Raw genomic sequence first — 14,925 nt, 5'->3', positions numbered from 1 at the left:
AAGAGTGGCACAAATGATGCCTCTCACTGTGTTGTGATCATCCTTACTATTATTTTTAAGTGCTAACAAAAAGTCCGTGGTTCACTGTTACCCTCCATGACTGTTTGCTATTTGGACACTCCAGAAAATGCACAGAATGTCTTTTGGTCTCACAGCTCCTTGTATTCTTGTTCTGTATTCGCAGGGCTCATTAGAAGAAAGTGAAACCATGAACCTTGTTAGAGATTCAGTTTTCAGAAAGTCTTGAGGCTCCAGCACATTACCATTTCATTCAGGTGTGGATGACAATAGCATCTAGACTTGCTGAATAATGAACTTCCAGACAGATTCAGTTCAGCTAAACCCATCACAGTTAGACTTCTGGCAGTTCTATGAGAGCTGAGCTATATAAATATATATTTATATGTAAAAGTATTTTTAAAAATACATATACACACATGCACACATAGATTTTTTCTTAAAAACGGTCTAACCTCATCAATAAACACTATTTCACTGTTTTTCAAATGTGGGCAGCTTCTTCAATGCAGGTATGCTGCCTGTAATATACAACTTCACAAGGTAAAGGAAAATATTATGGTATAAAAACATTACCTATTCCAAAAATGTCCTTTTAATTACAATTCATTATTGAATTCTAGCTCTAGGCTTAATACGAAGCGGCTGCATTACTAGCTAATGGAGTATTATAGTACTCTACTTGCTAATTTAGTACTCTGAATCTCACCATAACCATTTACTTTGGCCCTGAAAATTGGAATTTGGGTAAGAATGCATAGACCTACGTAACCTCATACACCATTTTCAGAAAATGCTGTTTAAAAAGTTCAGAGCAGCTGTTAGTGGATGCAGTTGGCAAGTGTCCTGACTCTGGGATGGTGAAAAGCCTTCTCCTAAAGTTCTTCTAGAATGATCAAAATGCATTTTATTTTGATTTCAGGACAGTTTGTTCACCAGGAGGCCATATGGGCAGAAAATTAGAGTGCTGTCATTACAGGGTTACCCCAAGGACCACTTCCAGAAATAATACATCAAAATGTTTTCAGAGGATAGGACAGATTTATTATTTTGGTCCAAGCCTGCGACTCCACAGCAATACAGATAGATAGGTGAAGTTAGTATTTATGAGGAACTTTTTTGCACCAAGATGCAAAGTTTCACCTTCAAATATCACTTGCTATTACCTGAAATAAAAATTGGCCTTGAAGACCCACAGAGCACAGATGGCTTATGCCAATTCAAACATTAGCTTAGTTCTAAATTTAAATCTCAGACTTCTAGTTACCTGCGCATCATTTACCTAGACACACATACAATCTCTTCTAGAAAGGTTGAGTATGGCAGTCAAGCCCAAAGATGGCAGAAAGGCTGGAATCAAGCAGTGGTGACTGACCCCCAGCATTATGTTTTCCTTTCAGTGAAAAGAGAAGCAGCCATTACTAACACGTTTAAGTGGCACGGGTGCCATTCCAGTCAGGAAACCAAAAAAGCGATCTCATTCTGATAAATGAGGTGAAGCTCAGAACTTCAAAGACCCAGGGCTTTTCTGTGAGGGTCTGGAGTAGCGCCGGAGGGGAGACATTGTGCTCTGAGCACATTTGCAAGGAAGTGGGAGAATGTGTTCGGTCTCACTGAACAATTTTCCCTCCATTACTTGGTATTACATCAAAAAAGGAAACCGAAATGAACATGTTGGTGCTTTGTTTATATGTCAAAGTGAAATAGATGTTAAAAAGAATTTTCCTCCCTCATAGTTCTCCTATCAATCATTTATCTCATGGCTTTTCTCACATATTCCCAAGTTGAGCTCATCCTTTTTTGCAAGGGCTTCCAACAAAGCCTGGATCTGGTTGATCTCTTGGGTGAGGTTCAGCATGAGAAAAATCATAGGAAGAATTCAGCCTTTAACCTTTGGCTCCCAGACCACTATGAAGAACAAAGACATCTTTTCAAAGGACAACAGAGTGATCAACACTGCACCATCATGTTTTGGATTTCTGGAGGAGATGAATTTACAAGTTTCATTTTATGAAAGAAGCTCATTTTCACAGCTTTTTGCTTGCTGTTATGTGCCATCAGGAATGAATGTGTGTGTAAACTGCAGAACAGCAGATTTTTGATCCTTTTCTTTCAGAGAAATCCCGCAGAACTGAAGCGGCCAAAGCAAGTCCTTCCCCAGTACACAGTCTCCTGCTGAGACATTCCCACACTGTCGCCTCTTCAGTTTTTGTCACCTTTTACCTAGGGGTCAGCTTGGACCAAAGCCTATCACACTGGAAAGGCCAGAACACACGTGGGTAGAAGAACACAGTCTAATTTGACCTAGCCCCTTCCCACTAGGCAATCTTACCCTGAAGAAAAAATATTTTAAAAGTTTTGACAAATGAACTAGCTATTTCAGAAGTGCAGCAGATGTCTCAGATACTGAAGTCTTTGTTCTGAAGTAAATTGCTCTGACAAAGTGATTCTTTCACTTTGCTATTTTCGGTCTACTGATGGAAGATTGCCATATGATCAACCTGCGGTACCTTTCCCTTTTGTTTGCATAGCACCAAGCCAATAGAGGTGGCAGCACGGTGAATTTTGGCCAGTAACCTCCTCTTGAGAGGTGCTAATTAGGACATGGATCCTAAGGCTTTCCGATTATGCAATATGGTGATGCTCCAGAACCTCCCAGCTCTGCCATTCCTGTAACCATTGCAATCAAAAAAACCCAACAAAAAAACAAAACACAGCCTCAACCCAAAACCCCCAAGAAAGTAGCAGTTTTTATTAAAAAAGAAATAATAAAGCACCTTTCACTGATGTGTCAAAGCATATTCTGTAAAAGAAATTAATGAAGTTTGGTCAAACCAAGCCTTATCTCATAGATAATGAATACCTAGAGCGACAAACCTGAAGAACAGAAAAACATTAACTGCATTTTTTTTTTCCTGGAGAACGGTAAAACTTGTTATATCACACTTTTGATTAAGTTAAAAGAAATTAAAGCACCTACATAGTGGAACAAAAATATTCGTCTGCCTCATACACATAGGAACACTGCCTGACTTTGGCGAGTACAACTGCAAAATGAATTGCTAGCAGACCGGGTGACATTTTTCAAGGCACAGCTAGTTTCACTCATTGTAGTTGTGACAAGCTACCGGACCCTTCCCACACCAACCCACAGCCAGGGTTAGTGACACTTACCTGTCCCGATTTTGAGAGGCCCACAAAAAGAAGAGATGGTAAAAGAGACAGCAGGGACAGTCAGGCTACACTGTTTTAAGATTATCACCGGTCACTTCCACTGACAGTAGAGAACATGCTAGTTGCACTAATGGCATTAAAAAGAGATTAAAAATAATTAAGGACTTGCGGCATGTTGCGCCAGGAGAGGTCGGTAAGGTAACAGGCTGTCAAAGTACGCAAGAAATAAAGGTAATTTTTGAAACTGTCACTACCCTGAATTCCTGACACAGACACCAGTAAATACTTCCCAAATTCATTGTTTGTCCAGGTAACAGAGCAGAAGAAAATGGATAAGGGCTGTTTAATTTTATCCTAAATTGGATATTTGGGAAGTCCTAATACAGAAACTGAAGAATATCAAAATACATCGAAGCTCATGGAAGAAAGTTAGTGCCTGAGCTTATTGTGCTCACAAGATCTGATCAATCTATTCCCCCGTGCCCCCCTCCCCCCCCCAGGGTGAGATAGTATCACTTTATTGGCAGGGAAAATTTTTTGTAAGGATTTGTAATTCTGACCATGGTTATCACACAATTTCTTAGTAGGCTCTAATCCAAAGCCAAGCCATCCCAAAAATACCTCTCAGGGCAAATGTAAAAATAAGTTTGGCATTTATCTACGTCAATTGTAGCAGGATTTAAACCCATTCCTTCTGCACCTCTGCGAGTACCCTAATGACCAGAAGTATTAGCTATTTTTGGGTAAGAGAAATGAAGCTGAAGAGCAGAAGTGGGAATGCTATTGGAGCAAAAAGACTGACCTGACCTACATTGTAGTAGCTCGTGTTTTAAAGCATTGGATGCCACCGTTTCAGTCATGATGTTTTAGCAACTATGATATGGTTTTGTTATGAATTTCACAGATCAGTGACAACTATAACATTATAGAGGGTACTGAGGAAAGTAATTTTCCCAATTTTTATTTTCTCAGTAAAAAAAGGACTGATTTGAACTTATATTCCCACGAAATAAACCTGGGTTGAACAAGATCTGAGGGCTAGGACTTCAAATCCCCTGTTTAAGGGAAAATTTTCAGTAGACAAAAAACAGGATTATGCAAAGGGTAATGAAAAAATCACTGATAAAATGTCATTGACAAGATCACTAAGTGTTTGAGGCAAAATTTACATAACAAAGAATAAGTGTCAAACCCCCTAATCCTAGGCAAAGACTTTCTGCCAACGGTTTCAACTGTACAAATCTGAGATTTGCCTCAATAGTAATTTCTTAACCACAGTTTATTTCTCTGTTGCCAAATGCGAATACCATCCCAAGCTGTGGAGGTAGTGCACACATACCCCTCCATCCCAAGTCCAAGCCTGAGTGAAAGTTTATTTAGCTACTTCATGTGTGCACTCCTGAGGAAAAAAAAAAAAGTCCGAGAAGACAGATACCGAACCTCAGCTAATCTGACTTCCTAGCACAGGATACTCAAAAGCAAGTACCAAAACCCTGTGCGCCATGAGCAACTCCTACTTCTTTTCTCCTTTTTGATTAAGTTTTGCCCAGGTGTTCAGAGCCTAAGCCACTAGATCATTTATAGGTGATAATCTCTCCTCAGAATTCACTTTGCAAGAGCAAAAGAAATTGACTCGGTTTTCTGAAATGGTTCTTCAGAGATAAATCTTAACCAAGCACCTGAATCCTTTTCCCTTCCAAGCCATGAGGATGCAGGAGGATATGGTATGCTGATCCTGTCAAAGCTATTCTTGGCACCAAAAAATGCATTCACTTTATCTGCAACTTCTCCATGGTTTGGCTTACTTCTTTGCATCAGATCAGGTTTAAATTAGAGCTTTTTGCAGGCCAGCTTCTAAATGAAAACTACCATAAGAAAAGCTGACATGCTATCTTAAGACAAACAGTTAGTGTTAAATAGCACTGGAAACAAATATTTGTGGCTGTGACGTCTGTTCTGATTCAAGGTCATCACCTGACCACCTTACATGTCACAGACCTAATGGAAACAGGATACAGCAATTGCTGTAAAGCAGCAACTTCAGACTCGGGGTGAAGGGGAGAAAGGATATAAACATCTTCTGGCATTTATTATTCTTTACTGTGGAAAGGAAGAGGCCAGACATCGCACAACGTGTGTGTGTACACAACAGCCACGCACAATGTTAGCCCCCGGGTGGGGGGGAGCATCTATGCCCTATTAGAAAAGGATCTCTGTTTGTTTTGTATTACAACTAATTAACTGTAAAGTACTTGTCAGCAGAGGAACAATTTTTTCCTCATGTCAGACATTCCTGTCAGAGAGACCAGGCAGAAGTAGCTGGTGATCAGGGACACAAGCTGCTCGTCAGCATAGCGCGGGCTCTGGGCAGAACCCAAGAAGAGATGGGTTGATACATCAGCATGGTTGTGCCTTACCAGTGAAACAATCCCGCACAAAATTCACTGGATAAGTGCCCATTTCATTTATAAACCAAAAGGAAACATGTCTATTCTGGCTATACTGGAAGCAGTATTTTCCAAAGCATGGCTCTCCAGCCAACTTGAGTCTTTAGAAAAACCACATATAAAAAGTTACAGAACAATCCAGTATTTTCTAACACCCCAAAGCCATGGTGCACCCCAGAGCGGTTCAGCGCAAGGCAGGTAACCAAGCTCTGGCTCAGTACAGAGCTTTGGGGATCCCACCGCACCAGTCAGCGCAGAGTCACCAAATCCTTCGACTAGTGATAAAGCACAGTGGCTTAGGGAGAATGTACCCAGCAAGCCCACATATCCAACCTCGCCTCTCCCCAGTAACGTGTTCATCTGTGAGCTCATCACTGATAGTTTTCTAGCTCAGAAGGCTTCACAACAACTCTTTATATTTCCCTGAAAAGCTTTACAGATTTCAAAGAAACGGGACACAGATTCTCCACTCTGTTTAGGGGAACTGGAGGACAGAAGAGGTATCCCCTCAAGTGATCATCTGGCATGCCTGTCCCTTCTCTTACTTAGGATAATCACAACACAAGAAATAAAATCCTTGCAAGACTTCCTGATGGGTCCTGTGATAATGACATACTCCTGTTTCTCAGATGGTGACAAAAGCTCTGAGATAACTGGGTGCCGAAGCCTTACCATTCCCAAATCAGACACCCCCCTAAGATCTGAGGAGTTAAGCTGAAAATGAAACAAGCACCTCAGCTGTGGTGACCTAAGTGCCAACACTTCTAGCCTTGCAGTATGACAATCAAAGTATAACTCACTGCAGCTAAGTGTCAAATTTTACTAGAGGCCAAGTTCATCCCGGACGTAGGCAGCTGCATTAGTGTGCTGTAGGTGGCCCAACAGGAGCCATCCTATGCTGCCCAGCCGTACCAACTTGTTCAGAGCTGGCTTGGGTATCTTCTAACACGGTGCGGCACAGGCCATCTTCATACTGCTGCCAGTGTCTGCTCGAAAAGAAAATACTTGTTTTAAATGGCAACAGAAAAGGAATAAAATATTATTGACTTTTAGGTGTTTTTCTAGCTGCATATTTATTTTGCTTCACAGCATCGTACCTCACGGTCTCGTGTTTTTCAGATGGAACAGCTTTTGCTGTGAAGTGCCAATAGGTGTTCATAGCAATCAGGTAACAACATTTACAGGTATAGACCATCACGATAAGCATGAGCCACTGCTTTGCCTACCCATTGCATGTTCCTAGAAAACTCAGGCATGTGCAAAAGTTATTCAAAAAGACTGTGAAAGAAAGTGTGAACTTATTTAATTCAAAATGTCAATCCATTTATGTTTCAATGACTTGAAGAAAGATGACTTAAAAGGAACCATGCATGTCTTTAAAAAAAAAAAAAAAAAAGAGGCAAAAGCCAGAAGATGCCACAGGCAAATATTTAAGCAAAGCTCAGCAAGAAAAGAGCTCATAAAAGTCACACACAGCATCTCCAGTCCCATTCCAGGCAGAGGTATCTCGCAGTCGTTTCCCAGAGCCCTGTATGTCACTTGCCGGGGTTAGCCGGCCCATCCGGCAGCTGCTCGGGAAGTCCCGCACCAGCGGAGCAGCAAAGCGCGTTGGCCGTACGCGGGGAGCACAATTCCGCGGGAAATCCTGGATGTGCAGCACCCTCTAGCGACAGTCACCTGTGCCCACGCTTGGCTTCGGCAGCTCTTGGGGCTGCCGCGGGGGCGAAGCCAGGAAAAACTTGGCAAACCACGACTGGGAAGCGCCAGTGGAACAAGAGACCAGGGACAGGCGTCAACTCACAGTTGGGAAAGAGTGAAGAAATCCAGCTCATCTGCCTACCCACCCAGGGGCTTTCTAGAAAGTTTACTGGAAAACCCCCAAAATTGGCATTCGGTGCACCCTGCTCGGACTTTCTCCCCTTTTGCTGCAGAATTAGGTTTAAGAAATCCTTGAAAATAAAGTTCTTGCTAATCAGAACACCTGGCTTCTGGGAAGTCAGAGCTTTTTCATCTAAACTCAGCTTTTCAAAGTTTCACCATATTCAATCAAATCACTATGAAAATATTACCATTATGCTTAAAATTTAAACTATCACTTATATTTATTTGTTCCTCCAGAAGAAGTTTTCATAGAAATCATTGCGTCTTCATTTCCACAGTATCGACAAAAAGGTGTCCCCTGGGAAAGCTCAGTGCCAGCAATACAGACAGCAAAGGTTCCTAACTCATGTATTCCAAGACTGATACGCTGAGAGCAAAAGCAACTTAAATTCACTCCAATTTAACGTGGAAAAACTTAAATGTAAAAGATTAATGCTAGATTGAAAAGAGTTGAGAGCCAAACAGGTCTCCTGAGGCTGTAAGCAGATACCTTGGCGTTATTCTAGCGCTGTCTGGTCACGCACACACACAATTTGCCAGGTAGCCTTACCCAAATCGCGCGGCATCTCGACAGGACTGTGCAGGGCTGCACACAAGAACGGACACACACCTTCAATTAGTTAATAAAACCAGGCTACCTCCACAAGTAACTTCTTTTAATGACAAATACTTGAACGCATTTCAGTCTGAACAGGTAAGCGAAAAGCTTCCCACGAGGATGGTGCTTCCCTGACTACGTACTGCTGACTGCCTCTCTTGTGGAAGATGTTCACAGGGCTATGGCAGTCACCGTGGCCTCTGCTCGTTTGTGCCATCCAGTCGTTACACCCTTCAATTAGGGCCTAATAGGTCACTATATCATTTACCAGCAAGGAACAAGATAATCCCATTAAATTCCATATATCGATCGTATTCCTATAGGGCAAGGTATCCCAAAAAGGTTAAAGTAAAGTAAGAAAAGTGGTTTTCAACTGAGGTGCCCCAGAGCTGGGTACGGAATTTAGGTCTGCTGACTTGTTCACTGTGCTGCACCGCTTCGAAGAAAACTTCAGTGAGATTTTACAGTACGCAATATTACGTGATGCACACTCATGTGAACACAGAGGATGTTTAAACGTCGAGAGACTTTTCAGAAACAGTTAAATAAAGCACAGAGGACTGTGCTTTCATAACCTGCTTTCTCAAAAGTTTTGTTATTTTATTTTTACTGTTAATGATAGTGAGAAAACTTAGTCTATCTTATCATCACCTTGAATTTCTTGCAGGGATACCTTTGCCACCGCAGTTTCACCCTGTTTTAATCATGTTATTGAAAAGATAGCTTTAAGAATATTCTTCAATAAATTTTGATGCTTCTCTTGCAAATAAACATACATCCTTCTGTCCTTAAGCGGCTTTTTTTTTTTTTTTTTAAATTGTCTTTTTTTGGCAGCTGTAAATTTTTGAAACAAAGCTAAAGTACAAAGATGCACCTGGATGTAGCAATTTAAATCAGTTGATCATTGTAGAAACACCGTAAACACCTCAAAATTACGACAAATGACAATATATATACATGCTGTTACGCAAATCTCATGATCCTTTCCATTGCATTTTGAAGCTACTGTTAGCTTATGTGCCCAAAAACTATGGAAGCAAAGATTATTATTTTCATTCCTCAGATATGAACTATGGATCTGGTTTTCTATCAGTTTTGCTGAAACAGATGCATTCATACATTACCATAAATCAATGAACTGTTCTTGAGAGCTCAGGAACACTTTAGCATTTGATTTATAGTTTGGACTGCCCTTCTTCTTGTGTTTCCCACAGCACATCATTTGTGTCCATGCTCTCTCCGGTAGGATCTAAGTCTTCCCAGCTTTAGTGTGCTGCTTTGACTTTCTGACCTTCAATTTTAGATGCAAAGTCACAGGCAAGACCTCAGCTACGCTCACTCCAAAGCTTGTAAGGATTACCTTCAGTCAATGCTGGAGAGCTCTGCAGGAGTGATCAAAGTTTAATCTATTTCTAATTAAAAGCTGATCTGCTTGACCCCATGCTCTAAAAATATCAAGCCGTTTATATAAACTGTTTTTTCTCTCTTTTTTTTTTTTTTTAAATCCCCATGATTTTATAACACAGCCAATAAAAGAATAGAAGGCATCAGAGACTTTTTTTTCTTAAACTGATTCGGGTAAGTATGTTTCAGAATAATTAACAAAAGAAATTTTGAGAGAAACTAGAAGTGCTAGAAGTGAAAAGAATGAAGAGATAAATTAGTAAATGAACTCATATTATATATACATGGCCATTTTTCACTAAAAAAAGAGCAAAGAATTACAAAACAGCAACAGATATTACGAACTACCGCTGCTTGTGTGGTGTACTTAATCTGAGAGATTTTAGGGTTGGATTAAGCAAAAGCAGGCAAGAGGAACACCACACACAGAAGAAATCACGCAGGTAAATACATTGCTGTTAAGTTGTATTTTGTAGCATTTTCTAGCTAACGTTAGGTAACAACCATCTGAAATTCAGGCCCATAATAGAACAAGGATTCAGCACTTTGTGAAAGCTAGTTTCTTTGAACTACCCCTCTCCCTTATTTTTTTCCCCCATTAGATTTTTTTTTTCCATTCCTCCTTCCTATTCAGATGGAACAAGCAGGTCTTCTAGTTTATTTTCTATCTTTTCCAACCAAAAGAAGGTTAAAAAAGAGAAAGGAGAAATCAGCTTATTTTTAAATAATATTTTGTTTCACAGAAAAGATCAAGATTTTTTTACCTCTCAGCAATAGCCCTTTCAATCAGTTCATACTGACTGTGATGTAGATCAGCTAATTTAAAAAACAAACAAACAAACAAAACCCCCAAAACCCCAAACAAAACAAACAAAAAAAGCAGTTTCTCCAAAATTTCCCATTTCTGGGAACTTGCTCAGACTTCCTCAGGTATGCTGCAATTTATGAATTTTCCAGATTTGGGGGGTGGGGGGGGCTTTCACTATGTTCTGTAATATATAAACCACAGAAAACCATATACTGAAATTAAAAGGCCTCATTATCAGGTGCCGAGCAACCCATATTACTGCGTATTTTCCTTTTGTTTTTAATCTACTTACAGTTGCATGGTCTTTTCCCAAACTCTGCATTCAGCATCAGAGGCTCTGCGATAATGAAGCTCCTCTTGACCCACCTTCAGCGCAGCGCGGAAGACAACGGAAACGCGCCCGAGAGGCTTGCCGTAGCGAGGACTAGGGCTTCCCTCTGAAAGCTCTTTATAAGCTGCAGGGCTCCATTCGGTAACCTCTTATTTGGCAGACACTGGATACAAATATAGCCTTGAACTAAGTTAATAAGGACGTGCACAATACGTGCTAACGTTTAGCAGCACCGCTTGGGACACCCAGGTGGTACAAGGACATGACTTAAATGTAGGAATTCCTGCTTAGACTTGAAGGTGGGACAACAGAATTTTGGCTTTGGCCAAGACAATGGTACCATTCACCTGGAGGAACTGGAAGAGATTTCATGGTTCATATCTTATTTCCTTTACCCAAACCTTTTATTTTTCCCTCAGAGCAGATTCTTTCTATTAAGAGTTTGAAGAGATAGCCGTGGGTGTCCTGAACATCCAGTGAAACTTTCTCTCCTCAGATGTAGCACTTGCTTGCACTTTGCCACGTCTGCGTGTTTTCAGGTTACGCTGCTCTAGTGCGCTGTATTTGAGGCTATGACGTATTATGACAATGAAAACACAATTTAAATGCATGAGCTATTGACTCATTTGTTAAACAACCTACCGACAAACAAACTTGCATCGATGCTTCATAATTTATATTTGTGAATTCGACTTGTGGATGCTGCTCAGAAAGAGCTTAGGATGGTGGGCACCTCAGCCAAAGCCAATTACCCTCATTAATAACGTTCACCTTAGGTGTGTGTTTAAGCAAAGATCTATTGCCCCTTGCTCCAGCCAGCTGAGAATATCCACAGATTCGAAGCAATACCACTTTAACTGCCAAAAAAATTCCTTTCCTCGTGTTGTAGATGTGTCATTCAGAAAACCATATATTCCTCTCCAGCTTTCCCATTTTGCAGCAAGCAAAAATCTTGGTGTTTGAGGAAGAAAAATGAGCTTATATATAAATATCTGCCCTATCACCAAACACTGAATTGTTAATATAATGTAAATAAAAAGCTGTCTGACAGATATTTTTATTTACATTTTTAAGGTTTTGTTTGTTGTTGTTTTTTTTTTTTAAAACCCTGTGTTGCTACAAGAGACTGTTTAGGTAAGAGTTGGTGTGTGTATGCATACAAATCCCCAAACTTCTCAGGTCTTTGCTGCCCAGAGGAATGTAGTTTTTGTCTGAAAAAGTGATGTTTTACATTAACAATGGAAAAGAGGTAAAGTCAAAAAGAAGAGACGGTGAATTACCCGACGGTTACTGGTTTTGCCTCTTTCCAGAACATGCGCCGGTATTCTGTTTTGATCCATTTTCGTGCAGAAATAAATAGGCTAAGCATTGAACGTACTAGTCGTCCTCTTACGGAAGTAAAGTCTGTATGAATAATGTACGCTAACTTGAAAACAGTATTGGCACTGCTAGTGATCATCCTAATGTTACGGATGTTTGTCATACATACGTTAAAATGATATAGCAATCTTTCTCAAATATTCACATCTGAAGCAAGGAGAGGCTATGCTGCAGAAAATATGGAGAATATTTAATTAATCATGAAGCCTCAGATAAATAGTCTTGAGCTGCATCTTTAGCTAGTTGAGTCTTTTCAGAGACAGCATTGCCTGTCGTAAATTCAGGAGAAAAGCAATGTCATTAAATTGGTTAAATGCAGCCTGGAGTTAAGGAGGAGAAACTCCAACGATTAGAGCTGGTGTTACGCCTTACTAATTCCAGGGCTTGGTGTCTATTTGCTGTCTTTGTCACGGAAGCAGTTCAAGTCATTTCCAGTAGCCAGCTGTGCAGATTGGGATCAGATGTTTGCCGGGCTATGTTTTGTTAAAATAAACAGATGCATCTTCATTTTTAGCCTACGTTCGTGCCTGAATGTTATAGAAAAATGTGTACCAACGGTACTGACTTCCGAATTATTAGTGTCCGCTACACTGATATTTCCATGGTTTCATCCCTGGAGAACATACATTCTCTCCATTTGAAAACAAAAAGTTGTTCGTTGCAGAAGTAGGAAAAGCAAGTCACTTGGGAAACTCTTGAAATATCATGAATTGTCCGGTAGGAACAAGTTTGAGAATGAAAAATGCTATGGAAACTGTCTTTCCTAAAACAGCTGCACACATACAAAAATGTTTTGAACTCCCCAAAAGAGACACAATTAGGAACTTTGGGTTCGGGAGATTTTCACGTATCTCTAAATGAAGACTTGGCTCTTGGGGTACATACTCATGGAGTAACTGGACTGTGAACAGACATTTGAGGGATGGAGGGATGGGTTCCAGGTATTTGGCAGTTGCTGTGGATCATACATGTATAGATATTGGGAAGAGCCCCAAACTCTTGCTGTTAGATAATTGAAGTCACCCAGAAACTGGTTGTGTTAGTCATAAGTGAGATGATTGGGGCAGGGGGAGGTTAGAAATGGGAGACCGGATTAATCAAATGTGTCTATGAAGGCTTTCTCTGAGCTGGTTGTTCACGAAGATGTAGGTGGAGAGGAGGGAACCGATGCTTTTCTTGCAAGGTCACAAGAAGTTCTGTCTTACTGCTGGGGTGGGAGAGCACTCCTGTACATGGGAAAGAGCTTTCACTTCTGCCAAGCCAAACCGATTTTCTCTAGAAGAAGTGTTCACACTACAATCCCCACCTTTGTAGAACTAATACGGGTGAAAATGTAGCTACAGTTACTGAAACACTTACTTCCCCTTTTGCTTAATGCTCTGTTTGCTCTTCACTCGTAGCTCTGCTTTATGGAATGCCATACGGCTTATAACTCCAAATATACTGTCGCTACAGGTAATGACAACAGCAGCGACCTCTGGCATAAAAACAAGTGTCTATTAAAAAGAGGAAAAACTTCAGCGGGAATAACTGCCCACTTGGAAGAACTTACCATTGGATAAAAGACACTATAATAAGTCTCATACCAGCAGGTTTGGCATTGTTTTCGGAATATAAGGAACAGCTGGCACCTCAGTATAAAACAAGCCGTATCAGCATCTGTTGTCCAAAGCAAATACTCCACTGCATTTTTTAAAGAAGAAAAATAAGGAGTCAGATGTCCTGGGAAAAACCTCAACAATGTCTGTTTTTATTTTCAGGCCTCCAGCTTGGGAGTTATTATGAATTTCTAAGTAGATGCAACTACTCCCTCCCATTGCTATGAGAGTGCCACCAGAATCACTGGTGGGCTCGGCCTTGGCCAGCGGTGGGTCTGTCTTGGAGCCGGCTGGCATTGGCTCTGTCGGACATGGGAGAAGCTTCTGGCGTCTTCTCACAGAAGCCACCCCCGCAGCCCCCCCCAGCTACCAAAACCTTGCCACACAAACCCAATTCCTCTGCCATTGAGCTACGAGAAGAAGAGGGAAGGGGAAAGAAGAGGGCAATCGGCAAATCGTTTCTCTAGCCTGAGACAACCCTGATCGTGGAGCTGTTATCTAAGAAGCCCCTAAGCAAGCCAAGCCCTGTTCCCACTGCAATTTTTCTGTTCAGCGCTGTCCTGTGGTTTTCATCCGTCTCTCTGTAAATATGCATAGGAGTTTTTAATATGTTTTAAAAATTCCTTTGGTGATGAGTTTGTAAAGATACATACTGATTGAACCATGAGCTGTGTTGTGGTAAGAACAGCTTTCCAGCCTATTTTGAGCCCAGTGTTGGATGGCTGGCTCTTACTGTCACAATACCTCGGATGTTTAATTGGCCCTTGAATAGTGGGAGAAAAAAAAGGTACAGCTATTGTGACATTGCCACAGGTTTGAAGAAGCCGAAGGGAAGCTGAGAGTTCCCCGCTGCGACCCATGGGGTGAAATGCTTTCCCTGCCTCTAAAAGGAAATCAGTTTGCCCGAGCCAGCAGCAGCTATCGGGTGGTGGGAGCCAGCAGGGATTCACCGAGGGCGACTCGTGCCAGCCCTGACCTCAGAGCTTGCTTGGCTGGCCCCGTGGGACAAGGGTAGAGCAGTGAATGTCGTTCACCCTGTCTTTAGCAGTGTCCCACAGTATCGTAGCAGCACAGGGGTGACGGATGGGCAGGGGAAGGAGACAATGTAGGAGGACCACTGCTTTGTGATCAGAACAAAGCCCACCCATGGGCAGTAGCTGGTGGTGATGTGCCTTGGGGCAGTGGTGGGCTGGTCACCCATGCTGGTGATTGTCTAAAGGGCCTGGGCGGTGGTGGGACAGAGGCCACCTTCCACAAGGTCACAGGTGGCTCCAATTTGGGTAAAG

The sequence above is a fragment of the Grus americana genome, chromosome 2 (assembly GCF_028858705.1).
Source record: "Grus americana isolate bGruAme1 chromosome 2, bGruAme1.mat, whole genome shotgun sequence".
Lineage (NCBI taxonomy): Eukaryota > Metazoa > Chordata > Aves > Gruiformes > Gruidae > Grus > Grus americana.
Note: the sequence above shows the minus strand (reverse complement) of the source record.